Source organism: Crocuta crocuta, unplaced genomic scaffold (assembly GCF_008692635.1).
Source record: "Crocuta crocuta isolate KB4526 unplaced genomic scaffold, BGI_CrCroc_1.0 scaffold1, whole genome shotgun sequence".
Lineage (NCBI taxonomy): Eukaryota > Metazoa > Chordata > Mammalia > Carnivora > Hyaenidae > Crocuta > Crocuta crocuta.
Window position 1 is genome coordinate 2,260,097 of NW_027527930.1, and position 25,441 is coordinate 2,285,537.

Consider the following 25,441-nt stretch of genomic DNA (forward strand, 5'->3'; position numbering starts at 1 on the left):
TTGGATATTGACCCGTATTGGATATGTCATTTGTGAATATCTTCTCCCTGTAAGTTGCCTTTTTGTTTTGTTGCTGGTTGCCTACCCTGTGCAAAACCTTATTTTGGTGTCATACCAATAGTTTATTTTTGCTTTTGTTTCCTTTGCTTGAAGAGACATACTTAGAAAAATATTGCTGCAAACAATGTCAAAGAGATTGCTCCTATGTTTCCTTCTAGTAGCTTTATGATTTCATGTTTCATATTTAGGTCTTCAATCCATTTTGAATTTGTTTTGAATATGTTGTAAGGAAGTGGTTCAGTTTTATTCTTTTGCAAATAACTGTTCTTCCAACGCCATTAATTGAAGGGACTGTCTTTTCCCCTTCTTACTTCCTTCATCAATATTTTAAAAGTTTATTTATTTATTTGGAGAGAGAGAGAGAGAGAGAGGAAGAGGCAGACAGAGAAGGATAGAGGGAATCCCAAGCACTATCAGTACAGAGCCCAACGTGGGGCTTGATCCCATGAACTGGAACCTGAGCTGAAATCAAGAGTTCGATGTTTTACCGACTGAGCCATCAGGTACCCCAACATCTGTAATTTTCATCTTCCAAGTCTATATGTTTCCAAGAGCAGCGGAGCATCTGTATCATTCACTGTCCTCCAGTACAGAGGGTGCACTAGCATCTAGAGGACACGGCATACACATTTGTTGAAAAACTTATCCTTTCTTACATGTTGGAAGTGAAAGGCTGTTTTATAGTGGCTGTATCCACAGGATATAGCATTTCTTTTACACTTTTCACAACTGTTATGTAGCCCAGAATCTTCAGTAATAGGTGAACAGTATCGTGAGGGAATGGTGTGAAGAAATTGTACACGATGCCCCATGTCTTTTCCATAAGATGTCTGAATGTCTGATGGAAAACTCTTTCAAAGGGATTAAAGTTTTACATTAGGCAAGATTTTCGCAAGTTTTACAGCGGAGTCCTCCAACTAATTCAAAATTAGTGTTGGGGGTGGGTGGGGTGGAGGGGGTAAGAAAATTCAAAATCCCAATTTTATATTTTGCATCAGCCACAAGCCAGCTTTTCCCATCAATTCACATAATGTAGTGGATCTTCCTGAAAAAGAAAATAGAGAAACAAAAATACGTTAGTTTATGAATTTTTGTTTATATTTCCTAGAAGATACAGTAACATAATTCCAGGCAGGATGTTCAAAGTGTGCCAACATTTTAAAGTTTAAACAGACATTTAGACAACAAAAATGAAAAGAAAACCATGTACGTGAGAAGGTTACATATTTTATAAAATACTCTCACCTCTGAAGTCTTTCAAGGTTCAAATATTCAATAAAGAGTCATTTTCTTGCATGTATTCCAAATTCAAGATATGTTATGTTTGTAAGTCAGTATTTCTCTGTGATCATTTGTATGGTTTATACATTACATTCTAAATGGCTATCTTGTTTCCCATCTCCATTGCATTAGGTTTGTGTCTCTTTTACGATATTTGTGGTATTTTTACTTAATTCTATAGCATTGTAAGCATGCTTTATTTTCTGTGCTAACTGATGACCCTCATTGTTTGAGGAAGACTCATGTGACTGAGTGTCACATGGCACCCGGGCCCAACTCAGAACTCACTTCTCACTTAAAATGGAGAAAGGCCCCTAGGCTGATGTCCGTGGCTGAATAAGAAATTGTTTTCTAAAGCTCATACTGACCTTCCATATTAAATGTGGATTTGCAGCACGAAGAACTTGCAGTGATCACACATATCTCCATCTAGCCTCCAGTGGCACTCAGCCAGCCACCTCAGCGTAGATGGGAAGCTGAATATCCTATAGGGTTTATAGGGAAAGACAAGCAGAGAAACGTGGGACTTAGATGCCCTCCCTAATGATGCAGATCTCACCAGGAATCAACACGTCTTCCCTTCCATAGCTTTGCAGACTCATCTTTTCTTGTATATTGTACAAAACAAAAGTTATTGCAAGACCAAGTTCCTGGACTTTCTAGAATTGGCAAAGTGCATGATGAATGAGATGCACTAAATGAAATGATGTCTTGCACTTCCATATCCATGTCATGTAGTTTTTTCTGTCTGAGGAAACTTGAAACATTCTGAAACATTTTGATACATACGTTAATAATAATGTATTAATTGTTATGATTTAGTGTAAAGGGAAGGCTGCTTGATAACTGCTTGGAAAGAATAGGAGCCCAGGAACTGTTCTATGATTCAGTCCATTAAGTGTTTTTCTGGATCTAAATTTGTGTCTCTGGGCTCCAGAAAAATAATAAAATGGAAAAACTGAAGATAAGTACTACCAAGCATGGTGGCCATGGGTGGTAAGACAGAGTCACTTACAAAATGCTGTAAATTTTTCTTTTTATATATTTGTAATTTAACCAAGGGATCTCTTTTGTCAGTTTCTATGCCTAGAAGAAATCATCAATGTGTGATTGGTGCCTGTTCAAGAAAAGGCAAACAACTTCCGGAGAGCCAAGCTGAGCTTTAGAAAACCATTCTCCTCTCAACTCTACATTGTTGTAAATGTTTATTTGCATCAGTCTTTTGCATCTCTGTCCCCTTATTTACCCAATATAAGGGTCCCCTTGCTTCTTTGTGACTTTGGATTATTTATTTAGCTTTTTATTCCCATAGACTCATCAACTCAACCACCCATTCCACTCACCATCCAGCTTTCTACTTTTATTGTTTGCCTTTTCTTACCCTGTTTCTACATATTATTGTGCAAGCCCTTATATCACGTCACCTATGAGATTATTCTCTATGACCTATGATTCTTGGTTAATTTTTAGCAGATTTATCTTAGAAACTTTGGTCTTTGTATTGTCTATTTAGTGTTTCTATGTTTCAGTTTGGTTTTTGATCGTGGATCTGCCCACCTTTTGACCTCACTCATCATTCAGCTTTCTACTTTGGTTGTTTGTCATGAGATGTTCTGTTTTCCTTCGCATTACCTTTCATGAACTTGCTTTGGAATCTCAGAAGGTCAAAATAACCCATGGTGCTTTAGAGTTACCTAAAAGAATAGTTTCTTTTCTGTGACCTGCGATTCAGCAGATTTATTTTAGAGGCTTTAGTCTTACCTGTATTTAGGCAGTATCTAATCCTCCTGTAACCCCATACAAAATATGTAGCCACAGTCTAATGTTTTAATAACTCAGAGCTTTATTTTCTCTGTAACCTTAAATCAGTCTTACATACCTTTTGGCCACTGAGAATAATTATGACATTTATGCTAGGGTAGTTAAGTTCCATTTGAAAGGAATATTTCTTTTTTAGGTTTCCAAAATTTTTATAAGACTGCTCAACAAAAAGATGCTCTCTCTATGTATGAGTCAATTGTCACAAGAGGACTCTCCTCTTGGTAAAGTGAAGTTTGTGTAGTTGGCGACATATGCTGGCAATGGAAAGCATCTGTTAAAACGACCACTCAGGGGATGCCTGGGTGGCTCGGTTGTTTAAGCATCTGACGCATGATTTTGGCTCAGGTCATGAGATCAAGCCCCCTCAGGCCCCATGCTGGGGGTGAGCCTGCTTAAGATTTTCTCACTCCCTCTCCCTCAGCCCTTCCCCTACTCCTGCTCTCTCCCGCCCTCTCTCTCTCTCTGTCTCCTTCTCAAGAAAAAAATACAAAAACAAAAAGACCACTCAGATCAAGAAAAATTAACTTTCTTTGTCTTCTATGTAATATACTTGGTGCTTAGCACAGTGTCTCTCACAGTAATATGTTAAGTTTTGAAGTTAGGAGCTCTCTCTTGTCTTCCAGTTATTGCAATAAGCAAATTTGTTAGGTCCAGGGGCCAAACTGCTGTGTTTCAATTCCATCCCCAACATTTCTTACCCATGAGAACTTAGGTAGTTGCCTGAACTTTCTGTACTTCAGTCTCCACATCTGTAAAATGAGAATAATAGTACCTATAAAAAGAATTTCTCTATGTGTCCTCCAGGAGTGAATAAATGTGAAGGACATAGAAGATTTCCCAGGAGAGTAAGTTCTCAACAAATATTTATCAATTTCCCCTTTAAACAGAAAGCATAGGTGAAGCTCAATAAATTTTTGTTTCTGAATGAATGTGCTCACAGAATCATGATTAGAAATCATTCAGATATGAAAAATATATTGGACCCTCACATTTTGCTTCATTTTTCAGACTGAAAAAACTGAGAGGAAGTAGTGAATCTAGCATCAGAAAACAGATATTGGTAATTCTAATGTAATCCCCAGTGTTTTAAGTTTACCTAGCAGGTGATTTTTAATCCATCGAGAAGGAAGGAGTCATATAAATAATGCCCAGAGACAACTCATTCACAATGGAGAAATTTTCCTTTCTATGGAGATATTAGATGATTAGATGAAAGAAATCGAATAGATATAATAATTTAAAAAATTGAATCTAGAAGGGAGCTGTAGGAACTTTGATTTAGAAAACTGAAAGTTACTGTAGCTATAAGCGCATAGGAATGTTTAGTTGTAAAGGCAAGGAAATGTAAAGTTCACACAAAATAGTCATTGTTTCTTATATGTAAAGTAGATTTTAAAATAGAAACAGGTTTGGAAAATATATTGCCTCATAACTGACCTTCATTGATTTTATAAGTATATTTAATGAAGTTTCTTGCTGTAGTAAATTAAGAATGGATACATATTCTTTGCAAGTTATTCTATCAAGAGATGGAGGCTATTTCTCCAACCTTTGAATTGGACTTGCCTCATGACCTGTTTTACATATAGAGGTGGCAAGAGTGACATAGTATGCTTTCTAAACCTAGGCCTAGAACTCTCATGTGAGAGTTCTACTATCACTGGAGAAAGCACAGGCTTGTCATTGGATAGGCCATATGAAGGGAGAATCAAAGTTTCCTGCTAATTTAGCAAACCCTAGCCATGTGGACCATTCCTCCTTAGCTAAGTTGATAGCTAACTGCAGCCTAATGATGAGCTCAGGAAAGCCCTAAAGAAGAAACATTTCCCTGAGCACACCCTAAACTGCTGGTCCGGAGAATCGTGAGCAAATAATGTCTGGTTTAAACCCTAAGTTTTGAGATGGTGTGTTACACAGCAATAAATAACAGGGACATTAGGATTTAGGAAAAACACAGTGCTCTTTAAATAATTACAGCCTTAAGGATGTTAATATCGTAGATCATTGTCCAACAGAGAGACATCTCTATTGTCACAGAGTTCTAGATTACACGAGTTCTCTTGAATGGTTGATAAATTTTGATTGAAAACCATTATATATCCATTTCAACACTAAACCTAAGAAAATATAAGTTCTCTTTAATTTAAAATTATATATATATATAAACTCTATATCATCGATATCTCTATTTATAGTATATCTATATATAGTATATGTAAAGTAAGGTTTCTTTCCACCTACTTTAGAAAAAATGTAATAAATGAACTACTGGCTTATCTAATATTTTACTGTAAAGCTTATCCCAGTTCTTATGAAAAATCTCAACTACAAAGTGAAAATATAAGAGTAATGCACTATATTTGTCACCCTCTCCATAATTATCATTTTTGTCACTAAGTTCTAATATGACAACAGGTACATAGAAAGATCATGTAAGCCTTTCACAGTTTTTCATACGTATTGCTAGTGGTAAATTAAAGCTGTAGACCAAAAATAGGTTAAATGATTCAGGCAGTAGATCACAAGGAGAAACAGATTCTTGTAGTTTCTTCCTAAGTTTCTTGTTCAAAACTATATCCCTCACAGAGCTTTTGAAAAGTATTCGAATATTGATTTTTTGCACATTTGAATCATATGTCCACATTGTGCTTTTTGGTAACTCATATACCACATCTTGAACTTTTCATGACAAGCAAATTCAAATTCATTCTTAGTTAATGATGTAGGATACACTTCAAAGTTCAGAGCAGATGGTGTGGTGGAATCCACAAGAATGGAACAGTCACCTCATGACCCCTGACCAAGTTCAGACACTATTGTCTTTAAATTGATTCAATGATTATTCCAATAGCCACATTAGCACTTTGGCACAGGCTCCACAGCTGAAATAAAAACACAGCACAAAAAGATGAGTCGGTGTTTTAGACATCTTGGGAAAATTAATCCTTTATTTATACATCTCTCTTAACTTCTGATGTGGCTGTCATTCATATACAGGAATGAATGAAGTAGTTAAAATAGAAAATAGAAATAAGTAGTTAAAGTAAAATTAGGTAGTTATTAATTAGGTAGTTAATATATAAAGTATAATAAATGTCAAGGTCGCATTGATTAAAGAGCTAAGAGAGATCAGTAAGAAATTAAATAAAGAAAAGAGTAGACGATCTTGTATTTCTATGTGCCTCTAATGAATCCTAGTATCACTGTAAATACTGTCATCTCTGTGCTGGAAAGAAACTACCTTGCATGTAAAGAATCGTCGGATGAGAAAGAAAGCACCATTGTGTCAGTGCAAATCTATTCTGATTTATTTGAGCATTGCCACGCATGCTTTCTGAATTTCCTCCTCCATATTTTTACACCTTGTATTTAGCTCTATTCCATTTTTTTGCCTTTGTTTTTCTGACTATAGATAGATATTACTGTCTTTTTTCCCCTTTTTATCTAAACTTGGGTGCCCTTTGAGTACCACTTAAATTATTTTTCTTCATTGAGAAATATTACCTCCAAATTATGATAATTTCCTTTGTTTGAACATTTGCAACATTCTTACATTCTTATATTACTTTTACTTCATCAACACTTCTAAAAAGTATCCTCTAGATATCTTCTGAACTTTGTTTTGTAGACTGCCTTCTTAATCCACGTGAATTGTATGTAAAAACTCTTATCAGGAAGTCTCTTCAAATTAGAAGTAGAAAGGGGAAGCCTTGTGTCATGGGATCGATTCATTTTCATGCTATCAATGATCTGTTGACTTGAAATGAGAGGAGATTCCCTCTTAAAAAGTATTTGGTCAGACGATTCTAAGCAAAGCATTGTCCATAGGGTTGCAACATCCTTTACTCTGGTAATGCCCTTTGGTGGACGTTTGATGTGTTACCTAGATTCTCCTTTTGGGGATATAGAAGTTATTCCTCAGCTGATGAGAAGATGGACAGTTCTCACCCACCAGCTTTCTTTAAGAGCTACTTCTGCTGAAGAGAACTATGTAGTCTAAAGTGATGTCTTTTCCCTGGGGCAGCCCACATCCAGTGTCTGCCTCCTCATTTCAATTTGGGACAACTCTTAAAGGTGACCTTACCCTCAGATTGGGTTGGTTGAGACCTAAGCCGGAGCTTCATTGCAGTAGTCTCCCCACCCTTTATCTGCAAAGATGTGTTTCAAGACCCCCAGTTGCCAGAGTCCAGCTCCAGCCAATTCAGGGGTCCCTGAAGGATGGACGGTGTCGGCGAGGGAGGGATGAGAGAGGCCACGAGAGTCTTCCTGGTCACCAGGCAGGTATTTCTGGTCTGACTGAGACTTAGCTTTATTTATGGTTAAGTGTATGGGGAACAGCCCAGAAGTGACATTTGCCTTAGACAATGATTTCTGATGACAAATTTCTTTGATATGTAAAAATTTCCCAGAACGTAGATTTCTAGAAGACTCCTGCATAACCTTTATCAATAGTGATTGAGGTAGGGGATTTAGATGCTTATCCCATGGGGAAGAAAGGTATCTTTAGCATTCAAACACAAGACAATGTTTTTAGCAGAGAAAAGGCAAAAGTGAGTTCTTTGTGAGCAGGGGTCAATAGCCTCTTTGCTTAAGGAGAAGTATAGGAAAAATAGGTTTTTCAGGAAGTGCAATGTTTGCCCACATAATGAGAAAAGAAGTTCCTACGATAAATTCCTTCACAAGGTGCAATCAGCATATGAGAGGCCAGAATAAGTCACTTGGCATACCAATCAACAAGATGCCTGGGGCGGAGGGTGTCGGTGCTCAAGCAGAAACAATTAAGTAGGGGTGGATATTGGTTGTCATCTGATGGCAAGAGACCTTGCAAACTTGCCTTAACCTCACAAGCAGTTTTTTCAACTAGTGAGTTCAGAATGACTCCCAATACCCAGTGGATGCCTGAAACCACAGAAAATATCAAACCCTATATATGCTATTTTTCCATATACATATATACAAATGCTAAAGTTTTAATTTATACAACAGGCAATAGTAGCTAAATAACAAATATAACAATTAGAACAAAATACAATAATAAAAGTTATGTGAATGTGGTACAAAATATCTTACTGTACTGTGCTCACCCTTCTTCTTGTGATAACATGAGATGATAAAATGACTATGTGATGAGGTGATGTGAAGTGAATGATGTATGCATTGCGATATGGCACTAGACTACCATTGATTTTCTGATAATATGTCACAAGAATCATCTGTCTGTGAACTGCAGTTGACCATGGGTAACTGAAACCACAGAAAGCAAAACTGTGGTAAGAGGGAGGGGCACTGTATGTCTCTGTTTTTCCTTTTTCTTTCTATCTTTTCTTAATGTTTTTTATTTTATTTTATTTTGAGAGAGAGAGAGAGATGTGTGCAAACAGGGGAGGGGAGGGGAGAAAGAGGAAGACACAGAATCCAAAGCAGGTTCTAGGCTCTGAGTTGTCAGCACAGATCCCATTACTGGGCTCAAAATCACAAACTGTGAGATTATGGCCTGAGCTGAAGTCAGATGCTTAACCAACTGAGCCACCCAGGTACCCCTGTCTCTGTTTTTTCCACTGTCCAATATTGCTTCAAGTCCTTCATTTTCACAGACTTTGTTTCCAAGATCACTCCTTAATAGTCTTCCTTTAAGCTGATCTTCAGCTTAGTCTCTTCTTCTTAGGGATACTCAACCTTTGATAATAGAATCAAGAATGGAATCAGAGTAGACACTAGGATTGGATTTTGGAGCTGGATCAATCACCACCAGTTGTAATGAAGAATCTATCACTGGTGGAAGGTAGGATACAAATAGCCTCTGAACCCTGATAACTGAAACTTTTACTTCTTTCAGTGATGGTGAATGGGACCTTACACTGCAGGAAGGAAAGGCACTAATGGCTGTGATGTTTCAGGTATTTGATAAACATCTGGGAAAAGCAGAAATTATGAAGACAGTGGAGGTAGATAGTTGTTTCTGTAGAATTCATGCTTTGGGAAATAAAACGGGAAAAAAGAAGTGATGACTATTAACCATCAAATTAAGGCAACATGTGAAAACCAGAGAGACCTCCTTGGTAGCATATAAAGAGATTCCCATCTCTGGCAGAAAGCCAAAAAAAAAAATCTGAATCATTTTAAAAATAAGACATTTCTAGTTCTACTTAAATTCCCAAACTAGTCCAATCTCTTACCAATGTCAGAACCCTAGCTGAGAAACAGCAGAATTTCAAGTCATCTGAGAAATGGTTAATTGTACATGACATTTTTCAATTCCTAAGTTCCCCTGAGTGCTTTGAGTCGTGATCAGTGGCCTGCTCCTCTTTGTTAAGGAATTATACTTTTCCATTGTTTGAAGATATGTTATGATCTTTTCCACAGGGCTTCCTGTGTCCCTCTCAAAATTTGCTATCTCCCCTTTTGGCTATAGTCCAATAAGTAGGGATAAGTCAACAGCCAGGTATATGTTGGACCTACTAAAGGACTGAGGAAAGATATTACTCAAACTCAGAAGAACTAGAAGACATAGCCAATATCTCCTAGTAGGAACTGGGAGATTATATCGAGAACTGTATGCTGAAGGACTGAATTAAGGAAAGCAGAACATAAACTTGTAGAAGGAAGCATAGTTTTATTTTGGAGCACTTTCTCAGGACATAGGATTCAATACCCTTGTTCAGACTTCAGGAAGTGGTGGTAAGCAATGCCCCACAGAAAGTGAAACTGACCTGCTGGAAGTGCATAGGAAACAGTGGAAGAAGGAACCAAAAGGCTATAGAAGTGGGCATATTAAGATAGAGATGCTACATAAATCTGGAAAATCTACCAGTGATTGTATACTGACTAAAGTTATAAGGGATGCTCAGCATGCTGTCCTCTGATGGCCAGGTCTGTTTGTAGTTACAAAGCAGCTCAGTGATGTTAATTATAAACAAATCTGAAAACCTAGCAGATGGCATTCAATTGTTAGAAGCCAAGTGGTCACAATGATCACAATGAGAAAGTAGTAAGGTCAGAGTGGCAACCAGGCAGGCGTAACCCATATAAAGCTATGGATATGGTTATACAGCAGGCAGAGCTAAGGATAAAATATACAGACAACCAAAAGGACATGGCACATTCTATACATGTGGAATTGGTGGCAAGGCTGATAAGAGAATAACAGGACAGCCAGATGATGCCATCTGGACTGAAGAATTACATGCATTTGAAAAAAGAAATCCTGGCATGTTAGAGATGGAACACTTGACCATGAGATACCATGGTAATGCCCAGCAGACAACATCCATCACAGAATAGGTGCTGAACAATAAAGGAGGCAAAATCACTCACCCAGTTGAGATCAGCCAGTCTTTGTAGACAACCATCCCAGTGCTGGCTCCAAGAACAAATTAGTGAAGTGACCATTGTACCAGACAGTAAGGCCATGTATGGGCCCACATGTATGGGCTTCTATTTACCAATGCTGATTGAACTGCTATATAAACTGAGCGTCAAGAATATCAAGTCTGCTAGCTCTAGAGTGGAACACTGTGTCCCTGATATGGGACAGGTGAGGGTGTCAGTTTCCCATATTGGGTCTTTTCCACCCTGGCTATTTTCCCTGACAGGAATAGCCACATATACTGAGAATTACTTTATCTTTCTTGTCCTCATGGGCTCTGTGGAAAGGTCACATTCCATTAACCTGGAATTTCGGCATTTAAAACCGTTGATAAAGCTGAGAGATATAAACTGGTATTGAAATCAAGATAGTTTAAGGTCATGTGTGAAAACTGACTTTTGCGTGTCAAAACAAAGCCCTTTCTCAGTATCTTAATTTTCACTAGAAAATAGTGTGGGCTATTTTGAATTTTCAAATTACATAGTGGCTATACTCAGAAAACTGGAGAGACCTTAAGATTCACTTCATTAGTTTACCTTCTTTTAGGTATTGTGTTCCTGTGATGCCTAATATTCAATGCCTGAAAATAATTGTTATATATAATTTGTCTCATTTTCTAGTTGTTTACGGTAGAGGCCTAGTCTGCCCACATTAACACCGTAAGGGCCAGAAATAGAGGTCCGTACCTATTTTTAAGCAGTGCAAACAACTAGGGATAGTCTTGAGTAGACAAATTAGAGCAGAAACTGAGGAAGCTTTGTAACAAGGGAATATTTTTTAAAATATTTTTTAAATGTTTATTTCGGAGAGAGAGAGACAGTGTGAGTGGGGGAGGGGCAGAGATATCAGGAGGGGCAGAGATATCAGGAGGGGCAGAGATATCAGAGATATCAGGATATATCAGGAGACACAGAATCTGAAGCCAGCTCCAGCCTCTGCGCTGTCAGTACATGAGCCATGAACTCACAAACCATGAAATCATGACCTGAAACCAAAGTCAGACGTTCAACCGACTGAGATACCCAGGTACTCCTGGGATATTCTTAATATAGATGTTTGGTGACTTACTGAACTGAGAGAGTGTATACCCTCTTATTTTCTCAGACTCACTAAAATTAAGGGAACAAAATAAGCAACTTTTTCCCTAATAAAGAACAAAACAGTTAACATTCATGCCAGGGTGCACCTATTAATATTGCACAAAATAATAGTGATAATGGATAAGTTCACTGGCTGTGGATCAGTGGTTTTTAGCAATTCTGTGATGTATAACACATATAATTCAAAAGAATGTTTGATTTAGGGGATTTAAAAAATATGAACCAAAGCATAAAGTTAGAAAATAAAATATGTGATTTGAAATGCCTCACTTTATTATTTGAGTAATGATTTCTTCACATTTTTAGCCCAGTTTCAAAGCATAGTGCTATGATATGTTAGCTGGGGGCTGGTCAATTAGATACATGGTCATTGTCCTTTAGAGCTCTCCAGATTATCTGAGGAAAAAAAAGAAAAAACACCGTGTGTGTGTATGGGGGGGGGGGGGGGGGGGGTNTTTTCTATTTTATGCTTATTTGGTTGTCTCCTTGTTTAAGGAAACATGTCAGATGTCTTCAAGAACATTTTTCATTAAATATGCTGGTTTCTTTGATTTGGGAGTTTATATTCTTAAACGGGTTAAATACTCTTCTATATATTTCTCATTCAAAACTATTTTTTTTAAGCATGGAATTAGAATTCCACTAAGTGCCTCATCCCTTTAAGAAAGATAAGAAATGTAAGGATGTCTGGTTAAGAAATAACTTAATGACAGATTTATAATTAGAAGACATTCTTAAGGATAATCATTGGAAAGATCTTTAATGATCTGAATTGCAAAGAAAATATTAAGCAACTGTAATCCTAAAGATTTTGTTATAGTTTAGTTTAAGTTGGAGTGAGATAGTTTTTGCACTAATAATTTTAATTATGAAATATACCAAACTTATATATTCCAGTTTAAAAATGTTATTTTTTTCCCTAAAATTACCCCATACTTTTTATATGAACTTATATAAATCCTGTTGTAAACTTTCCTGGCAGGAACATATTATTAAAGTTTTATTTTGAAATGAATTTAGGTGGTGAGATTAAGACTAATTTGTAAGTATAGATCTTAGATCATGAACTTCTTGATCAATTGAGATATTTACATGTCTCTCCTTATAGAACACTCATCATGAAATAATTTTTGTGAAGAATTGTTAAATCTTTGTGAATTAGTTTCTAATTTTTCCCAATATCTTTATAATTTTTTGTTACTTAAACTTAAAGCACAGAGCAGGGGTTATTTTTAATATAACCTCTGCTGAGAGACTCAGTGTTTATATGTGAAAGAGATGAGATGAAAGAAAGAAAAATCTTTGAGAAAATATAGAAAGACTGAGAAAAGAGGACCTAATTTTTGTTTATGGGGAAAATAGCTTTATATGCAACTTATTTATAAAAATACTTTTCAAAAACACAATATAACCTCACATTTTGAAAGAATAGTTATTCAAAGACTTCATTAGATGAATTGCATTTGAGAGCTTTCACAATTGAAGGAAATGTATAGAGGGAGAACATCTCAGTAAAATGTCTTTAAAGCCACGAGGAAAAATTACTTTAAGTTGTAAAAAAAACAACTTTCCTAAATGGCTCCATATACCATAATAAAATTTAAAATCTGATTTCTTTTTGAAGTGATTTATTTTTGAAACACAAAATTCTGGCCATTCCCTTTGAAGGAATTTTAAGGATGGATGTAGCACTATTGATATCTCCAAACCTGATCAAAGCTGGAATCAAAAACTCAAATCTAGAATTTCTTTTTTCAGTGAGTGATGAAGCAAACAAAAGACAGAATCAGTGACTTAGAAGATAGGAAATTGGACATAAACTTATCAGGGGGAATAAAAAATATAGTAAAAAAAAGTCTGTAGGACATCAGTAAAAAGAAAAGTTATCTATATATAAATGAATTATTGGAATTCCACAAAGAGAGGAGTGGGAAAAGGAGGCAGAAAGTTCATTTAAAGAAATACTAGCTGAGACCTGCTCAAACCAGAGAGAGACTTGGATATCCACCTTAACAAAACTAATAGATCACCCATAACTACAATTCAAAATAATCTTCTCAAAGACATATTATAATGAATCTGTCAAAAATCAAAGACAAAGAATCCTAAAAGCAAGGGAAAAGAAGATTGTAAGCTATAAAGGAACCTCCATTAGGCTATCAGCAAATTTTTTCAGCAAAACCCTTTCAGGTCAGGAGAAAGTGAAATGATATATTGAAAGTGGTAGAAGAAAAATCTGCCAGCCAAGAATACCATATAGGACAGTTATCCTTCAGAAATGAAGGAGACATAAAGACTTTACCAGACAAATAAAAGCTGAGAGAGTTCATTATTCCATATTTGCATTATAAGAAATGCTGAGAGTTCTTTGGCTGAAATGAAAAGAGTTCTTCAGCTGAAATAAAAATTACTACACATACGCATTACAAGAAACAGTGAAAAGGAGTACTTTAGCCTAAATTAAATGAAAAAGTCCTTTAGCTGAAATGTTTTCAATGAAAACATATGAAAATATACAACACAGTAGTAAAGGTAAGTATACATATAAAGGTTAAAGGAAAAGAGAGTTAAAAAATCAGTATACACACAACATCAGAGTACCTTAATATATTAAATATATACTAACAGATCTGAAGTGAGAAATAGACAACACAACAATAGTAGAGGATTTTAATACCCCACTTTCTGCAATGGATAGATCATCCAAAAAGAAAATCAACAAGGAAATATTAGATTTGAACCATACGTTAGACCAAATGGGCCTAAAAGACATATATAAATCTTTCCTATCAGCAGCAGAATACATATTCCTAAGTGCACATGGAACGTTTCCAGGATAGATCATATGTATGATAAGCCACAAAACAAGTTTTAGCAATATAGGAAGATGAAAATAACACCGAACATCTTTTCTGACCACAAGGACATAAAGTTAGAAATTGACAGCAGTATCTGCAAAGTTCCTTTTGCTATGGATACTCTGGTATTCATAGATCCTAAAAATTAGGGTTTGGATATCTTTGATGGTCATTAACCTGCCCACCACAGTCTGTTGTCTGGGCCCCCAAGGATTCATGCCAATCACATGTGTAAAGTACATTCACTGCATCCTAAGGGCCCCCAAAGTCTCAATATATTGCAACATTAATTCAAAGTCCAAAATCTCATCAGTTCAAAAGTCCCATATCTCATCATCCATATCCACCTAAATCGGGTAGGAAAGAGGCTTCGGGTATAATACATTATGGAGCACCGTTTCTCTTCTATGAAACTAAAGAACAATTTACCTGCTCCCAAAATATAATGGTGATACACCTAATATAGCTGTTATAGAAGTTTTGGTTCAAAAGAGGAGAAAATGAAAAAAAAAAAAAAAAAGCTGTTGGTTCAAGCCATTGTGAAATCCATTTGGGAAAATGCCCCTAGATATCAAGATCTGAGGATAATCCATTGTACTTCATGGCTCTGCCTTCAGAGTTTGTAACTTCTCCCTTCTGAGCCATTCTTCCTTTTTTATGGAAGATAGCATGTATTTGCAGCCAATTAAATTTTATCAGCTCATTTCCTGCAAGTAGAATTCTGGATATTAAACAGTTATTGTTTTGTTTTGTTTTGTTTTGTTTTGTTTTTCATTTGGTACTCAATTTTGGTCCAAGCTGACAGTGGTCGCGCTGGTATAAAATTCTCAATCACTTTGTGAGTTTCCTGTGTATGTCATGGAGATTTACTTCCTTAGATAGGAGGCTCATTTACGTATCTTTCTAAGATAATCCTCTATTTTGATATTTACTGAGATGGGTGAGAGTAACTTCTATATGCTCTCTGGTTTAATTGAGTCATACTTTCTATCTTTTCAAAGAGTCTTTTGTGTGACTAAATACTCTAAACTTTTGATTTTTTTCTGAGATTTTAGCAAAAGGCTATATAGCCATACCCTTGGCTCTTTCTCTAGAGCATGTTCTCCTCACAGTGAATCTCTTAATATTAGCCTCTTTTTCAATTTGGACAGACTGTGAATTTCCTAAATCATCAAGCCCACATTCCTTGTTAACAGTTTTTTTCCATCAATTTAACTCTCTCTTTTCTCATTTTACTATAAGCAGCAGAAGAAATCAGGCAGTATCTTGAAACTTTGCTGAGAAATCTCCTCAGGTAAACCTGCAAGTTCATCTCTTACAAACTACTCTATCCACATAATCATAGGACACAATTTCTCTAAGCTCTCTGACCCTATAGAACAAGGATTCCCTTTGAGTCTCCAGTAACATTTTCTTCTAAGCCTTCACTGGAAGCAACTTTAGTGCTGTTCTACTAACAATCTATTTTTATGATTTCTTTAAGACAATTTAGGTTTCTCCACCATGATCTTAATTGTTTTAACATTTTTTAAAGGAAATAAGGAGTGATTTGTTTATATTTTCTTACCTATATTTCTATGTTTTTAAAAAAGTTTTTGTTTACATTCTAGTTAGTTGACATACAGAGTAATATTAGTTTCAGGTGTATAGTATAGTGATTCAACACTGCCATACAACATCCAGTGCTTATCACAGCAATTGCACCCCTTAACCCCCATCACCTATTAACCCACTGCCACCTCTATTATGGTAACCATCAGTTTGTTCTCTATAGTTAAGTCAGTCTGTTCCTTGGCTTGCCTTTCTCTCTTCTTTTTCCCTTTGCTCACTTGTTTTGTTTCTTAAATTGCACATATGAGTGAAATCATAAGCTATTTGTCTTGCTCTGACTGATTTATTTTGCTTAGCATTATATGCTCTAGCTCCATCCATGGCATTGCAAGTGGTGGCAAGATTCATTCTTTTTGATGGCTGAATAATATTCCTGTGTGTGTGTGTGTGTGTGTGTGTGTGTGTGTGTGTGTACACATATAGACACCACATCTTCTTTATCCATTCATCAGTTGATGGACACTTGGGCTGTTGGCATAGTTTGGCTATTGCCTTATCTTTCTATGGTACGTAGTCAATAACATATTGTAATTGGCTTGAGAGTAAAAATAACATTTATTCTTCTTAGAGAGGGAATATAGTTAAATCTGTTATATAATACGGGGGAAATACTGTGTCCTAAAATATTATAGACAGAAATCATTGACCTTCAGCTAATATATTTTTGTTACTAGGGGCCTACTCACTTGTTTTCTATAGTTTTGATGTAGAAAGAAAAAAGCCTATAGGAATGACAGAAATCATAATATTATCATTAATATATCCACAATAATGAGGAACCCATGTAGTCAATTGATCATGAGCTAAATTTTTACTTCGCCAATAAAAATTTAGTGAAAATTATTAAGGTATTCTATTAGATGATCTTATCTTACTCTATAATATAGATCATGAATCTAACTAGAATCTAATTCTACAACCATATCAATGGAATAAAATCTCAGTGAATCCTAGACTACTGTGGCATTTAAAAAAATTTTAGTGTTTATTTATTTTCTAGAGAGAGAGAAAGGGCACGAGCAGGGGAGGTCAGAGAGAGGGAGACACAGAATCCGAAGCAGGTTTCAGGCTCTGAGCTGTCAGCACCTCCCAACGCGGGTCTCGAACCCACGAACCTTGAGATAGTAACCTGAGCCAAAGTCAGACGCTTAACTGACTGAGCCACCCAGGTGCCCCTATTTTGTTTTCAACATACAAATATTTCATCTCCCTGGTTAGATTTATTACTAAGTATTTGATTTGTTTGGTTGCTTTTGTAAATTGAATTGTTTTCTTAATTTTATGCTCAGATTGTTCAATACGTGTGTATACATTTCGATGATTTTTGTGTATTGGTTCTACAATTTTGTTAAATTTTATTATTAGCTCTATTACCTCTTTGTGGATTCTTGGGAATTTTCTATGTATAGGATAATGTTATCTGCAAATAGACATTGTTTTACCTCTGTTGTTCCAATCTGGATGCTTTACTATTTCTTTTTCTTGTTTAATATGCTAGGCCATAACTTCTAGTAAAATATTAAATAGCAGCAATGAGAGCAGGCATCCTTGTATTGCTCTTGATTTTAGGGAGAAAACTTTCAGTCTGCCATTGAGTATGTTGTTAACTGTGGGTTTTCCAAACTTACTCTATCATATTGAGGAATTTCCCCTCTATTCCTAGATTTCTGAGATTTTTTATCATGAAAGAATGTTGTATTTTATCAAATTACATTTTTGTGTAAGTTGAAATAATCATGTGTTTGGTTATTTTTACTTCATAAGCATTAATATGATTTATTGCATTGATTAATTTACTTATGTTGTACCAATTTTGCATTTCTGGGATACATCCCATTTATGGTGAAAACACCTTTCAATGTTATAGTGGATTATATATTTTTAAAAATGTTTTATTTATTTCTGAGAGAGAAAGAGGGAGAGAGAGAGAGAGAGAGAGCAAGCAGGGGAGGGTCAGAGAGAGAGGGAGACACAGAATCCAAAGCAGGCCCCAGGCTCCGAGCTAGCTGTCGGCACAGCCCAATGCAGGGCTCCAACCCACAAACTGCAAGATCATGACCTGAGCTGAAGCTGGATGCCCAACCGACTGAGCCACCCAGGCACCCCTGGATTTTATTTTTTAAATTACTTTATTTTTTCTAGCGAATTTTATTATTTAAATATTTTGTTGAATGTGTTTACATCTATATAAGGGATCTTGGTCTGTAATTTTATTTTCGTGTAATGTCTTTATCTGGCTTTTGTATCAGAGCAGATTTGCCCTTGAATCATTTAGGAAGTGATTCTTCCTCTTCAGTTTTTTTGAAGAATTTGAAAAGTATTAGTTTATTTAATTCTTTCTTAACTGTTTGGTAGTATTTACCAGTGAAGATATATGTCCAGGACTTTTTATCATTGAGAGGTTTTTGAATACTAATTCAATCTCTTGATTTGGTGTGGGTTTGTACAAATATTTTGTTTCTTCTTTAAAGTAAATTGTGTTTTTCAAGGAATTTATCCTTTTCTATTATGTTGTCTAATTTGTTGGTATACAATTCTTCCTAATATCTTACTATAATCCATTTTAACTCTCTAAAGTCAGTAATCTGCCCAGGTTCATTTCTGATATTAATTATTTGCATCTTTTTTTTCTTCTCTTTGCCAGTCTGGCTAAAAGTTTGAGAAATTTGTTGATCTTTTCAAAGAACCAACTTTAAGTTTCATTGATTTTCTTTATAATTTTAGTATTCTGTTTTATTTCTGTTCTAATGTTTATTTCATTCCTTCTGGTAAGTTTGTGTTTAGTTTGCTTTCTTTTACTAGTGCTTTAAGGTGTAAAATTAGGTATTGATTTTAGATCTTTCTTCTTTTTCAGTGTAGGCATTTATAGCTATGAACTTTCCTCTGAGCACTGCTTTCATTGCCCATAAGTTTTGGTGTATTCTGTCTTCATTCATTTTTAAAATATTTTCTAATTACTCTTGTGATTTTCTTTTTAGCTTATTAGTTGTAAACTATAATAGCATACAAAAACTCTGCTCCTTTATAGCAAAACCTCCTACTTTTTGTTTCTGATGACACAAAACACATATTTAAACATTATGTTTCTAAAATAGATTAGATTAATAATGGCTATTTATGCATTTTTAAAAAATACTTGAGAAGATTTTAAGCAGTCGAATACAATAAAAATTACAATGATAACTAGCTTTTGTAATCACCTTTTGTTTTTACCTTTGCCGCACATCTTTATTTTTTTATGTTACTATATAGCAACCTTTCATTTCCACCACAAAGACTTTTCATTTCTTGCAGTGGACGTCTAGTGGTAATGATCTCCTTTGCTTTTGTTTATCTGGGAATGTTTTAATTTGAAAGAATTGTTGCCTGATATGAAATTCTCATTTGGCAATTTTTTCTTTCAGCACTTTGAATATATCAACCCATTGCCTTTTGGCCTCAAGGTTTCTGATGAGAAATAGTCTGGTTACCTTTTATGTGTTGAGTTGCTTCTCAAGAATCTTTCATTGTCTTTGGCTTTCAACAACTTGATTATGTGTCTTGGTGTGAATCCCTTTGAGTTTATTCTACTTTAAATTCATTAAGCTTCTAGGATTTATAGATTTGTGTATTTCATTAAATTTGGGATATTTTAAGCTATTATATCCTCAAATTATTTTTGCCCATTACTCTCTTTCAGGGACTCTCAGAGTGTGTATGTTCTTCCACTTGATAATATCCCATAAGTTCTTTAGGCTTTGTTTACTTTTCTTTGTTTTTCTTTTTGTTCTTCTGACTTGATAATTTCAACTATTTTTTCTTCAAGTTTGTTATTCTGCCTGCATATAACTGGTTTTGAATCCCTGCGGTGGATTTTTTTATTTCAGTTATTGTAATTTTTAGCTGCAGAATTTATTTTTGGTTCATTTTTATAATTGCTTTACTTTTTATTGATGTTTTTATTTTGTTCCTACATCATTTTCTTCTCTTTACCAGGGTCTTTAATTATTTGAGCATCTTTAGGGCAATTGTTTTAAAGTCTATATCTAGTAAGTCCAACATCTAGGCTTCTTCAGGAATAGTTTCTCTCGGGGTGCTTAGTGGCTCAATTGGTTAAGCGTCTGACTCTTGGTTTTGACTCAGGTAATGATCATATAGTTTGTGGGTTCGAGGTCTGTGTTGGGCTCCATGCTGCTGGTGTGGTCCCTGCTTGGGATTCTCCCTCTCTCCTTCTCTCTCCCTCTCTCAAAATAGACAAATAAACTTAAACGAATAAAGTAATGGTTTCTCTCAATATATTTTGGTCCTTTCAATGGTCCATACTTTTGTATACCTTGTGAACTCTTTTGTTGTTGAGAACTGGACAATTGATTTTTGTAATCAGTATAATATCTCTGGAAATCAGAATTTTATAGGCATTTTTTTTAATTTTAGAGAGAGAGCATGCAAGCGGGGTAGGAGTCAGAAGGAAAGAGAGAGAGAGAGAGAGAGAGAGAGAGAAAGAGAGAGTGAATCTTAAGCAGGATCCATGCTCAGCACGGAGCACAATGCAGGGCTTGATTTCACAACCCTGGGACCATGACCTGACCTGAAATCAAGAGCTGGATGCTCAACCAACTGAGCCACCCAATACCTCTGAGAATCAGATTCTCTCTTTCCTTAAGATTTGAGGCTTATTTATTTTCATTATTGAAAGGTGTCTCTTTGCCAGGAATAGGCTGAAGTGAATGCTTTAGATCTTCTGTAACTAAAGCTTTTTTTTTTTGATCCTGTATTTTTCCCTGGACACGGATATTGCTTTCTAAATTTTATTGTATGTGAGATTATTTTTTTTAATGTTTTATTTATTTCTAGGAGAGAGAGAGAGAGACAGCGTGAACAGGCGAGGGTCAGAGAGAGAGGGAGATACAGACTCTGAAATAGGCTCCAGGCTCTGAGCTGGCAGTCAGCACAGAGCCCGACGCGGGGCTCGAACCCACGAACCGCGAGATCAAGACCTAAGCGAAAGTCGGACGCTTAACCGACTAAGCCACCCAGGCGCCCCGTATGTGAGATTATTTTTGAATGACCTCATTCTTTAATGTCTGGCTCACAGATGGAGAAAAGAGGGAAAAGGGAGAAAAAATATTGCTGCTTCAACTAATGGGAGCTGAAATAATTATGACCAACTTTTGTTTCTACATATCAGTGGACGGAAGGCGGTAGTTAGCAATCAGAATGTAGAATCATAATATTTAGAGGATGATATCCTTTTTGCCTATCTTGGCTCCACCAAATCACACAGTAATACAGGGAGGTTAGCTGCCATGAGTCTGGGTGGTGCAGGATTTGAAGCTCCAGCAATTCCAAAATTAACTACAATTGATCAGCCAATATTTCGCTGCAAATTGCAAGTGCTCAGATAGACTCCAGAGTTCTAATATAGTTACTTCAGAGAGTTTTTGCTAGTATAACTGTTGTTTAGGTGGGAGATAGATCCTTGGTGCTTCCTACTTTACCCTGATGTCACCTCTAAACATCATATTTCAAAATTCAATATTTATATGAAGATTTTTAAAAGTTAAATATTTAAATGGCTACTGCTTCCACAAACAATTTTTCCAAGGAATTTAGTTATGAATCCAAGCACTGTCATGATTGTCTGGAACTTAAAAATGCATGTACCTGTCTATTTTAATTAAGGCGAGAAAGCGAAAAATATCCCTGGTAGTTTAAGAACATTATTAAGTTATAACCTAGAATGTTATAAAAGTCATATCTTGCTAGGAACATCATAGAGTGAACTGCACAAAAATTTTACTCTATTATTAAAATTTTTAACTGTTTAAATAAGAGAATCCTGTTTAAATAAGAATAGTCTAGGAAGCTAAGCTGTCAATTCCAGGCTAACCCAGGACCTGGTTCAGAATCATCAACTAAAATGACATATAGTTGCAGTTATGAATTAAGTTTATATTTTTAAAATATCTTTTAGTTTACTCTCTATCATATTGGTTATAACTTGCATGTGTACCTCAGAGTTAAAAACAAACAAGAACAACAAAAACAAGGTTAGATTACATAGAAGCCTTACATCCTAGAGCTAACAGATTGCTTAAGATCAGTGAATGACTTATTTTAGCCTATTATTAAAAATGAAAATACTACAATATGTGTTCCTGATAGTATTGCCAAGTTTAAAGCATGATAATAATCAAGATTTTTAGCTACCCTCTCTAGCATTTAATACTTTTTCCTCAAAGTTCAGTTAAATTGATACTAACAATACTAAATAGCTTTTCTTAACTCTGTTAAGTACATTTTTAAGGAGAACTTCATGGATTTTAGAAAGGCTGCTCCTCAAAAAGAGATAAGATTATCTGACCTTCTGTGGAATCTGGGCAAGGACTGATGCAATTAGATTAGACTTTTCTTCTGTGAGGTTTTTAATCATTGAACCCAGGGTAAATACCACAACTCCATCTTTCCAGAGCTTTGGACAAACTCTTTTAACTCCTGTAAAGAAAACAGTTTTTGTTATATGAAAATTTAGAGCTTACAAGAATAATATAGCTATATACCTTTAGCACTGTGTTTGAATCATTGAATAGTTCTGTCTTTTCATATATTAACCATTTTAGAGTACGAAATATGATGTTAAATCACTCGTTATTAGGCAAATAAAAATAATTTACCTTGGAAGTTCCCTTCCAATGTGTTCTAAACACTCTGAGGTATGTTTGTGTGTGTCTGTGTTTAGGAATTATTGGCTACATGTTATCTCCTGCCATGTGTTGAGTTCTTTGGATGCATTATGTAACTTAGATTTATGGTGATCTTAAGAGATATGTATACATTTGCACATGGGAGAGCTGTCTCAGGGAGGTTAAGTAATTTGTCCAAGGCTACACAGCAGTAGCGGTGACAGCACCAAATTTCTAAGTTAAGCTTGTTGATTGTAAAGCCATGGTTCCACTATACTCAGGGGCTAGGGATCTCATCCTTATCAAATACATGGCATTTCTGATGAACAACATCACTAATGGTTGCCATGACAATGTTATAAGATACCTATAGTAATATAACAGTCTAAGAAAATAATGTCCATTAATTGCTGTGTCCATGTTTTCAGTGTAGGGGTCAAACTTTATGAATAATAAACTGGAAATAATCCCAGGAGGTAAAAAGTTAGACAATCAAAAATAAGCACACTTACTTACCTTAGGGGCTTTGCAGGCTGGCAGTGCAATCCTCCAACAAATTCAAAATTAGGTAAATAAGGGTAAGGAAATTCAAAATCTCAGTAAGTTCAAATCAACCACATTTCAGCTTTCCCCATAGTTTCACATGTGGCAGGTTTTCCTGAATAAAACTCAAGGATGATAGAGAGAAAACAAACTGATATGTTAAATAAGAAATGTTTATCCATCTAATTTTCAAAGAAAAATCTTTAAAGAATCAATATTGGGCTTATGTAAGCCACACAAAGTCAATTCACCTTTCCTCCCTGAGGGTACATCATAGTGAGATTTTTTAATAACAAGCAAGGATCTAGGTCTAGAAGAAGACCAAAGGCCTGCTGCTTTCTCCCTGACAATAGAGTCTGTCTCTTGAGATAAGCCTGAGCCCTACTTCATGCTCAGCGTTGGCAAATACTCTCAGCAAAGGATAAGAAACAAAGAATGATCCATGGCCCATTGTAGCAGTGTCTCTGACACTCTGGAATTACAATTTATCTCATTCTTGTTGCTCCAAAAGCCTTTGATTTCTTTAAAAACTGACCTTTCAAATCTATTCATCTTCTTTCTAGTGTTTTCAAGTGTGCTGTAAACACGTAATCACATCCAACTAGGAATAGAAATCTTTTAATAAATTTTTGAAAGGGCTTATCTCTTTTGCTATGCAAAATTAAAGTTCCTGTTTCATAAGACTTTGTCCTCTTTGGTGACAAAATATTAGCTATTCTGACATATTTAGTTGACAGATAACAATAAAGGAGTTCCTTTCAAATGATGTGGCAGCCAACTGAACATTAACAGAACAAAAACTAAAATTAGTGACTGAATTAAGTAATTTTCCTTATTTAGGAGCCAGAGCTTTGTTTCTGAATTCTAGTCAATTATTGTGGTATAAGGAAACTTACACAGAGGTTTTGTGTCTTTTTGAAATATATATTCAGTATTGCTGATATGAGGAAATTGTAGGTTATATAGTTTCCCACCATATGGCCTTTTGAATATTCTCCTTGATAATTCTAGGTATGCTAAAGTTTTGATCAGAAAATATGAGGGATTTTGAATTGATTAGGACAATCTATCTGTATAAGCAATCACAAACAAATCTCAGTAATTTATGGGTTTGATTCTGGTAATGACAACGGTATTGAAAATCCAGCTTCATACTCAGTACATACTCCATTTTAGTTCCTTACTGGTGTCAGCTCTGGGTGTAATCTTATTCTCTTTGTGTGATACTTCACTCCCCCACCATTTTAATATCAGTTTTATAATTTATATGCCATACAATTCTTTCTTTTAAAATACACAATTCAATAGTTCTTAGTATGTTATAAAGTTATGCAGCCATCACCACTATTTGATTATAGAATATTTTCATTACCCACTCTAAAAAAATCCTGTATCCATTGGCAGTCATTCTCTGTTTCCCCTTCTTCCCAGACTCTGACAACCACTACTCTACTTTCCATCTCTTTGTCTGTTCCAGAATAATCTTACTCCATTTAATATAAGTAAATCATCCACTCGCTGGTCTTTTGTGCTTCCTTTTTCCACTTGGCATAATGTTTTCAAGGTTCATCCACATCATAGTCTATATCAATTCTTCATTACTTTTTATAGCTAAATAAGATTTATTTCGATATACTTCATTTTCTTTATCCATTCATCAGTTGATGATCATTTAGGTTATTTTCATTTTTGGCTACTGTGAATAATACTGCTATGAGCTTTCATGTATACGCTTGTGTGGGCATATGTTTTTATTTATCATGGATACATAGCTAAGAGGCCTGGGTGGCTCAGTCAGTTAAGCATCCGACTTCAGCTCAGATCATGATCTCACAGTTCGTGCGTTCGACCCCCACGTCGGGCTCTGTGCTGACAGCTAGCTCAGAGCCTGGAGCCTGCTTCACATTCTGTATCTCCCCCTCTCTCTGACCCTCCCCTGCTCATGCTGTCTCTCTCTCAGAAATAAATAAAACATTAAAAATTTAAAAAGAAATAAAAAATAGAAAAATAGAAAATCAAACTGATGATAAGAGAGATAAGATTTGTGGTTGCCAGAGGCAGAGGGTAGAGTGGGCGAATGGGATGAAGATTGTCAAAAGGTGATCATTTCTAGTTATAAGATAATAGATCCTGGGGAAT

The 25,441-nt window shown here is 35.5% G+C and overlaps 1 pseudogene; it reads right to left on the reverse strand.

The window, feature by feature from the left end:
- Nucleotides 1–1,078: 1,078 nt before the first annotated feature.
- The window catches only part of LOC144220485 (UDP-glucuronosyltransferase 2A3-like), a 48,445-nt pseudogene continuing 24,082 nt past the window's right edge, over nt 1,079–25,441 (reverse strand).